The sequence below is a fragment of the Seriola lalandi genome, unplaced genomic scaffold, assembly GCF_002814215.2.
Source record: "Seriola lalandi dorsalis isolate HSWRI2012SDOR001 ecotype SW California unplaced genomic scaffold, Sedor1 jcf7180002054660, whole genome shotgun sequence".
Lineage (NCBI taxonomy): Eukaryota > Metazoa > Chordata > Actinopteri > Carangiformes > Carangidae > Seriola > Seriola lalandi.
This window is the reverse complement of record NW_019525213.1, coordinates 202,818-212,677: the sequence shown is the minus strand read 5'-3', so window position 1 is coordinate 212,677 and position 9,860 is coordinate 202,818. Positions and strand designations below refer to the sequence as shown.

Below are 9,860 nucleotides of genomic sequence, written 5' to 3'. Positions count from 1 at the left end.
GGTGGTTGAAGGGGGGGGGGTTCACATACCTGTAGAGTCCTGCTTGAGATGAAGGAAACCTTTGAGCTCCGAGATATAGACACCACAGCTCAGCCTTATCGCAAAAAAAAGTGCACACGTGCAAAGACGTTAGGGCACACACACACACAAACAAACACACACACACACACACACACACACACACACACACACGCTCACTCGTGGTACTGTTCCTCTCTAATGACATGTCTCTTGACACATCAGATGTGTGTCTGAGTTATTAAAATAGAGCAGAGTATCTCATTCATGCACACACTCACATAACACACAGAGTTATCTGTAGAGGTGATGACAGAAAAAACATAGAGGGAAACATAAATTCATGTAATCCATCAATGTAACTGTCAAACTCTTTTTTTTAATTTACTGTCCTCGTAAAACTTTGCTTTAGTCCGTCACAGTATGGTGTCACATCAGAGGAATATTTCATCTGGGCCAGGTGTGTGTGTGTGTGTGTGTGTGTGTTTTTGTGTGTGGGCGCGTGTGTGTGTCCCAAATCCATGAAACTGGTGTGAAATTTGAGCTGAACTCAAAAGAAAGTTTGAACATTTTGGAACATTGCCATGTAGTTATGTAATTCCACTTTTGTGTTGAAAGAATTGTGTTCTATATTGAATATTGTTTGGATTTGGCCTAGATTTTTTGGGATTGTAAAGCTGTTGAAAGTCCCTAAACATAATGGGGGTGGGGTGTAGTTTAGTTTCGCTGGGTGAAAAACATTATGAGAGGTTTGTTTAATCAGTTGCTTCACCCAAATTTTCACACCTGCCTCTGGTGGTCTCTGGCCGTGCAAAGAGTTTTAGATTTATTCCCTCATATTTTGAGAGGCCTGTCTCTGAGACGTCCACTTCCATGTCGGTACATTCGAGGTGAGTGGAATTGTGTTTGTGCTGCTCACGGCATTGAAACGGACATTTCAAAAAATTCAAGTAGCAACAACTCTTTCCAGACAAAAATGTCTCAGTTACTCTGCATAATCCACATCCCGCACTGTCAGAATTTCATATCATTATAATTCAATATCTTTGGCTTTTTGACAAAATAAGAAGTCTGATGATGTTATTGAGATTAATAGGGATGTTGCTGTTGCTGCAGAAGGCCATTCATATCATTGTAGCATTCATTGCTTTGGTGTTAAAGCAGATGCATTTGCACAGTTTTTGAGAAGGATATCTAATAACCCGCAAATAAAACAGAAATATGTTTTGTTTTGGGTGAACTGGCCCTTTAAAAAGATCTCGTTGATTATATTTTATTGATTTTGGTATCATGCACAAAATGCATTTAAAACTGCACACATATACTCATAATCAGTGTGCTTGCAAGTCTGTGTATCTGCAAATGCAAAAATCACACATACAGAAGAGGCAGTGTTTGACTGCACTGCACTGGGGAGGGGGGCTGCACACCTTTTTACAGTATACATACACACACACACACACACACACTCACACACACACACACACACACACACACACACTGCCACATGACAGAGAATCATCTTAGAGGAGTGCCAAAGGAGGATAAGTAAAGCAAGGTCGACAGCTCAGCTTATGAGTTTCACAGTTTCATGTTGCACACAGTGTCGTACTCGAACACCAATGACACACATGACGGACAGGAACATGTCAGCATGTTGTCGGTTGTCTGTTCTGGTCTGCTAGGGTCTCAGTACTGGGGTGGAGATCAGGCCTAGTCAGCTAGATGTACCACACACACACACACACACACACACACACACACACACACACACACACACACACACACACACACACACACACACACACACACACACACACACACGTACAGAAACACACTCATGCACAAACACCCCGTGACTGGGCTTCCTGTAAAACAATCAGAGCATGAGGGTCCAGAGGATTGGCGGGAGGCAGGGGGAGGGGGGCAAGCAGAGAGAGGAGAGAGGAATGCAGGATTTGAAGGACAGATGAGAGAGGAGGGAGACGGATGGAAGGTTTGTAACGAAGAAAAAGAAAAAAGGGAAAAAAAAGAACCAGAACTCCTACATCACAGGGAACGGAGAGATGGAAAGACGGAGAGTTTAAGAGCAGAGTACAAACATTCCGACAAAGTTGCTGCTTGGCCCGGCGCATCCAAGTATGGTCCAACCCAGAATACCACACACACACACACACACACACACACACACAGCACAGCACCGCCTACGCTTTGCCCTTGATGCCCTTGGTCTTGTTTGCGCGTGTGTGTGTGTGGCTACTGCCCTGGTGCCAGTAAGGCAGCAGGCTGACTTGGCGAGCGCAGTGACCATTCCCTAGTAAAGCCAGCTCTACAGGCCTTTTTTCCTCAGAACTGAGCTGTTTGCTGAGCAGAAACAGATGTGGGCCCCGTCCCCTCTGTTCCTCCATCTTGGCTCTGCATCATCACCACCGCAGATCCTGTCTCTCACTCAGAGAAACCGGGATTTCAGCAGAAACAGATGGACCAGCACCCTCAGCTCCTCCATCTTTGGTTCTACGTCACTGCCAAGTGCTGTGAATTCAGGAGAAACCAGATGTGTGCAGTTGCTGCTGTGTCCACCATTTTGGCTCTGTGAATGAGATATGAAGAGAATAACAGGGGTTTTAGATATTACAGTGGTCTGGTGTTGTGGTATGAGAACTGTGGAGACGTTATCTATTATGTAGAAATGAAAATTGTGTCCGACTAGCTTTCCTTTCTTCATCCTGAGAAGCATTTTAAGTCTTTCAGGAATTTCTTAAAGTTCATTTTCAGTTGCACTATCGCCTTGCCAACGAAATTAAAGGAAAACATTTCAGGTATCTTCAGTGTTGACACAGTGAATCTAAACCAAAGAAGTTACTAAAGATTTTGCCTCATTGCCAAACATAATGAAAATGTGCCAGGAGAAATGTTGTAAAACAAGGAAATCCCTTCTGGAATTTCATGTCTCTTAGTTCTTGGCACTTTTTTTTTTTTTTGCTTCAGAGTTGATCATATTTATTAGAAATGACTTTTCTGGCTTATTCATCCAAGAATACAAATTTATCCTCCTCAGTCCACTTTGTCATCCTTTTTCTGATCTTTGCCAGACAGTTTAAAAAACTGTGATATAAAAGTGCCAACAACAATCCCATCATCAGGATTTTAATAAGCTCAAGAACAGCATTAGCATAGAGACTTTGAGAACTTAATCAGTAATTTACCTTAACATATTTCCTGCAGAACCCTGAAAGTAAACAGCAACTGCTGTAGCCACAAATGGGGGATTACAGGATCATTTGATATGCTAAACCAATGGTGTAACTAACAGAATACCAGAATTGCCCTTTCATGCTCAGGTAACTAAAATGATGCAATCCTGCTTTGCCCAACTGAGATGGCTAACCTAGATCAAGACTTTATCTCTCCCAGACTCAATTATTACAATACACTCTATTCTGGTATCAGCAGGCGTCATATCTAAAGACCGCAGCTGATTCAAAACATTGCTGCTGTGAAGCAACCACATTACACCAATCCTCACTTCCCTTCACTGGCTTCCTGTGAGTTTTGGAATTGATTTTAAGATTTACTGCTTGTTTTTAAAGCGGAGTGAGTGGTCCGGCTGCTTGAGATCCTCTGGCAGGGCCCTATTAATGGTTCCTAATTCCCAACTTGTCACCAAAGGTGACCCAGCCCTTGCTGTCTGGGCCCCTGACCTGTGAAGGTCTTAGGCAGGCAAGCTCTGTGTCCTCCTTTAAATCTCTTCTAAAATCTCACTTGTATCATATGGTTTTTTGTTAACTGATAACTATTTATTGCAATCTTTTAATGATTTTATCAATATCTTAAAATCCTGGTTCATTGTTTTGTTTTTTTTCCTTCCCTCTTTTGTTTATGCTATTTCCAGCAGCAACATTTTTGCTTTTGATAGGTGCTATAAGAATAACGTTTATACTATTATTATTATTATTATTATTATTATTATTCTTTTAAAGTAAATGTCAGTTTAAAACTTGGTGCCCATTCAAATTTCAGATCTCTTTTTTGCCTAATTACTGCATAATACGTATTAGTATTTTAGCCAGTGCTTGTTTTTAAAAGGTACTGAAAATGAAAGCAACACAAAAGTAATTGGCACCATTGTTTAACAAGGGACCTATAATAGATGGTTTAAGTTGTAACTAATGGTTATATTAGTGGTTAATAAATAATTTACCAGTGCCTTAAAAATCACACAAGCAAATTATGAGAACATTTTTTATGTCACTAGGTTAATAGTCCATTCGGTCATTGATAAAAGATTGATTGCCTCACTTTATAATAATTCATTAATGATCAGCCAGGTAAATGTTTAATCATTAATAAAGGGTAGCGGGTTTATCTCTATCACTTTCATTTCTAAAAATGACTTATAATAGCCCATTAAATCTGTACCTCTAAATGTTAATAAGTTGCTACAAAACAGATTGTGGTCAGGCTTTTCTCAAGAAGGTCAGAGGTCAAATGGAGGGTCTTCCTAATGAACTAAAGAGCTTTCTGACATCACCAATATTGCAGGTAAAAAGTACAAGGGCATCGAAAAACATTAGCTAAACAACAGATTCTAGGAAGACAGAGCCATCACCACTATTGGCTCTTGTATCAGTGACATGTTTTTTTCTTCACTATGACAGAGTTTCCTACTAATTAAATTGAAGTACCAATGAAGTAACAGTTTTAGAACAATGGCGGTAGTAAAAGGAGGCCTTTAAAAGCCCAGTGTCCTGTAATGTTTCAGTGATGTCATCCTCATTAGCTCGAGCGGCCTTTGACCGAGTCATGACTCAGCCCTTATATTAACATCAAACTTGTCTTCCTGCTCTTCCTGCTGTAAACGTAGTAACAGGCCTGGAAATGTGTGAGCACACACCCACCCTTCCCCAACTGTACTGTTTTGGTGTGGATCACCATGGCGATAATCTCAGGCCCCACTCCCAACAAACTCCAACTCCCTTCCCTCAAACCCAAATACGGCCATGTTTGTAGGGCAAGATGGAGGGCAGTGGGGTGGAAGAGAGAGATGAGAAGAGGGAATGTCGGCAGAAGAAAGAGATGACAGAGATAAGATGAGGGGAAAGGAGAGGAGAGAAATGAAGGACAGAAATTGGGGAATGAAAGAGCCAAAATAGGGGGATGTACAGAAAACAGAGAGAGAACAAGGGATGGCTTTACCAGCAGAGGAATGTCTTTCCCGCTGATATCATGTAACAGGACTAGCGGGATTAGAAGGGGAGGTTGTTCTCGCCAATCACAATGAGTACACCAGACGTTTCCCCATTCAGCTGAGTGAACCTTGTGATACAAGCGATAAACTCGCCACATTATCAAACTACAGCACCCGACCGCTCTGAATTAACCAGAACCGGGTTACATAATATTAAGTCTTTTTTAACTGCTTCATCATGTTAAAATTGAGTTTGTCCTAATCAAATTAAGTAATTCAATAGACGAAATGCATAAACCCTCAGACATCTGCGGCTTACTGCTCAAGTGATTTGTGCACACTTTGAAACATTTCGAGCGGATTTAAAGCTCTTACATGGAGCATTCTCAGACCCGTATTTCATTCATTTTGAGACATCATAATGCAAACAAACAAGATAAAGGTAGAAGAGAAGCTGCTACCACCTTTTTAGTTTCTTCACATTATGTCTCTGGATTTTTTGTTGGTTTATGGCACAGACCAGCTGAAGTGTTTGTTGTCCTTTTCCAAAGGCAAATGCTGGAAGCAGGAGCCCCCTTTAAGTGTAATGGTAATTTAACATCTCTCTCGTGTCTAAATAAACACCTGAGTCATTTCTGCAGAAGCAGGAATTAAATTAGAGTCCAAGCAGAATGTCTTGATATTCACTGCTTGTGTACCATAGGACGTGAGAAAATAAGCGCTATAATTCCTATAACAGTAAATGATGAAACTTGAAAATTGATTAAAGGGAAGTGGGGGCGGTCATGCCTGTGTCCACAAAGGTCTTTAATAAAAGCTTCAACTGCAAAATAAGTTTTAAAATCTAACATTGATGCTGCTGGTGGGGGAACAGAAAAGGAATATTTGCTTAAAAACATATATATCTGAAAGAAAAATGGCAGTTTGTGCAGCAGTGTGAATGTGACCTTGGTCCGTCTTTATCTCTGTCCCTATAACTCCATCAGTCTGCTGCTGTGTCTCTCCGTTCGCCTCTTTCTTTGCCTTCCTCCATTTCTCTGCCACTGTCACTCTCCCTCTCTGCCTCTGCTGTCTGTCAGGCCTTGGATTTGTCTTCTTACTCTGCCTTCCAGTCTGCAGTCACACTCTTGAGACTTTTTGGGCTGAGCAGGGTCGGATGGGGTCAGGGTTCTGAGAAACTCATCCCCCATAATCCCTCGCTGCCTGGCCCAGGTCGCAGCGCTGTTCGCTGCACGTACACACTTACATAAACACACGTGCATCCATGCGCACACTCTTCATACTCTTCTTGGAAAAGTGGAGAGAGTTTTTGTGTCGCTTGGCAGTTGAGACTCTCGTCTCTCTCCTTAGTGAGAGGTCTGCAGTGGACAAGGTCTCTCTGTCTCTCTGTCTATGTTTACATGCACACATGAAACCAGGTTATTGAGAGAAATCAGGTTAAGGCAGGGAATTGGTTATATTGGTTATATGTGTTTATACTGCGAGTTATTTGTTTTGGTTTCACTAAAAGTTGGATTTGATTATTTTAGACACTAGGGCACAGGAATAATGTGTTACTGCCATAGACATAATTTCTGCAGTCTTTGTCATTCACACTTGGTTATACACGGCCAAGAAATCAGGTTTCTCTGCAGAAATCTAGCTGTATCTCTCAATCCCCCACCATGATTAAAGAAACTTGGTTTCTCATTTCCATAAAGTCCAATAAATCATGTTACTGGAGAGTAACCAGGTTGCTTATTTGCATGTCTGCCTCTGTCTCTATCTCCTATGTCTTATCCACTCTGTTTTGGGTTTGACTTTTGAATTTTAATTTCAATTTTTTTTTTCTTTCCTCTGCCCATTTGCTCTCCTTCTTACTCTACTCCTCCATCTCTCTGTGCCAGTCTCTCTCTCTCTTTCTCTGCCTCTCCCTCTCTAATCCTCTTTATAAACGATCAGGACTCTGGCCATGAGAACCAAACCTTCACCATGACAACCACAATTTCAGGCATGTCCCAACGACTTCTCTACTGTGTGTGTGTGTGTGTGTGTGTGTGTGTGTGTGTGTGTGTGTGTGTGTGTGTGTGTGTGTGTGTGTAGCCCAGCTGTTGAACAGATGGAATGCTCACTATGCAGCAGATGATAATAGTGTGGAATCCAAGGTCTGTGCCCCTCAATACCTCCATTTTCCTCTTTCCTCTCCTCCCTCTCTCTCTCTCTCTCTCACTCTGTCCCCACTCCTTCCTCTCATCTCCACATCTCTCTCTCTCTCTGTCCTTTTCCAGCTGAGTGTTCGTCACTTTGCTTTGTACTCCCTGATTAGAGGCTTCTAAAGATGGGTATCATATCTCACTTTGTTCCTTTAGGACGACACGCACACACCCTCTGTGCCTTTGGCCTCGTTTGTGTGTGTAGTGGGGGCTGATTGAGCGACCGCTGCCACATTTTTCACATTTTTTTTCTAGGCCTTAAAGGTCTTTTTCTGTCCCAGTGCAGACAGACTGTGTCTAAGAACCACAGGCTGTCATGCAGGAGGAATGCAACCTCCTCAATGTCAAAGTGACTCAATTTTACTGTAGCTCATTTTGCAAGTGACGCCATTAATTCTAAAGTGTGTAGGTGTGCGACATCACAAAAAGATTCTTGTAAATATGAACTTGAGGAAGACTGGGGGAGCAAGGGCGGTCGAATTAGACAGCAGAGGAAGGAATGAATCGGATAGCGTCAGAATGAGGCTCGCATTGGGTATTTATATGAATGTGTGCTTCCAAGTAATCCAATGTGTTTCCCTACTTGCTTCCGTGGAAAAGAGTTGCAGTGGTGAGTTATTTCAGGTGTCCAGGGTTTTGGAAATAAAAGTCCCATTCATTTTCTATGTAGATTATACTGTAAATTGGAGTACCTCAGAGTCAGAGTCTGAGATAGCCATTAAACTCTCCTGGCTGAGTCATCGGGGTAAAACATGAGCAGCTATGTTAGAAAATGTCTGGTACTTTGATCAATATATCATAGAGTTGAACATAGTGTTCTGTGTGTGCCTCAAACAGTGAGCTCAAGCTACAACTGATACTTTACAGAAACCTGATAAAACATTTAGCAGTTGAAGGACTAGTTTGACATTTTAATAAGTAAATTTATTTGCATTGTTAGATTATATGATTGATGCCACTCTCCTGTCTGTATGCTATAAAGCTAGAGACGCCAAGCAGTTAGCTTAGCTTCGCATAAAGACCAGAAACTGGGGTCAAACAGCTGAAGCCTTTGTTGTCACTGCGAGGTTTCCCAGCTTTCAATGGACAGTCCAGGAAGTTAATGAATGAAGCATGGCGAAGAAACATAGTAGTAACGGCATGTTTCAATTGGAATTTTTTTTAACCTTGGGAGAGAGGCAGGCTAGCTGTTTCCTCCTGTCTTTATGCTTAGCTAAGGTAATCGGCTGCTTGCTGTAGCTTAATATTTAGTGTGCAGATGTGACATGGGTATTCTTCTTCTTATCTAGCTCTCAGTAACAAATGTTCAACTGTTCCTTTAAGATTCCAGATAATCCTTAATTTGCACCGCTCTGATCTGTGCCTGTGAGTATCTTAATTCTTCTCCACAAACAACAGCGCTGATGCTAATGGCTAGTGTAGCATATAGGCCCACCATACCAAAGCAGCCCAAAAAAACCCCCCATGATTTCTCAAGTTGAAATAATTAAAGAAGGCCATGAAATAAACATGTAGTGTTGTTAAATTACCCAGGAGACACCTGCGACCCTATCTTGAGGGACATTGAAGGCTTAAAGAAAACTTCAGAAAATACGTTTTTGGTGGCTTGTAGTTGTACTATAACTACTACTACACTTCGATCAGTGGTGCGCACCTGCTCTACGCCCTCTGATGATGTCACATAAGGTTGTGTAATCCTTGTCTCACATCCTCCTAAGACCTCTCCTTTCTCTTTTCTTTCATCCTGCCATTTCTCCTCCTCTTTGTTGATCCCTGGCTCGCTCTTTGTCTCTCAATTTCCTTGTGTTTTTGTACCTAATCTCTTACCCAGACTCCTCTTGCCTGTCCTCTCTCTCTCTCTCTCTGCAGTCTGTCCTTCAGTGTCTCTCTTTCATCCTCTAAATCCCCTTCTCGCCTAGTTTTGGCTCGGCCTGCTGCTGCTGCTGCTCCCCCCCTCCCCAATTCCTCATTCCTCTTCTTTTCCTGCTGTCCGCTGTGCTCCCTCGCTCCGTCTGGCTGTCCTCGGTAATCAAACACAGGCGGTCAGACACAGACAGGATGTGAGGTCAGACGAGGAGAGGAAGTGAGGGTGCGTGGGCAGCACATAAACAGAAGAGAGGAGGTGAGGGACAGTGAGGACAGAAGAGAGTGTGTGTGTGTGTGTGTGTGTGTGTGTGTGCGCGCATTTGTGTGTGTGTGTGTGTGCGTGCGGGGGTGTGTGTGTGCGTGCGGGGGTGGGGGTGTGTGTGTGTGGAGTTGCACTGGGAAGAGATTACGTTTCTGTTTCAGCCGTCAGCGTCGACTCTTTGTGGTTGTTCTCTGTATTAAACACTTAAACAGCTGGACCCAACAACCACAGCGAGTCATAACACTCAGCGGTGAGGTAAAGCAGTAGTGTTTTTCAAACTTTATTATTGGTCTCCTGAAATATTAAATAAATCTCTGTCTCTGTCACAAACTGA

The 9,860-nt window shown here is 42.4% G+C and overlaps 1 protein-coding gene across 2 annotated transcripts in view; it reads left to right on the top strand.

Moving 5' to 3' along the window:
• Positions 1-9,860, top strand: part of fndc3ba (fibronectin type III domain containing 3Ba) — a 96,178-nt gene that overhangs the window by 49,132 nt on the left and 37,186 nt on the right. The gene's annotated exons all lie outside the window — the stretch shown is intronic.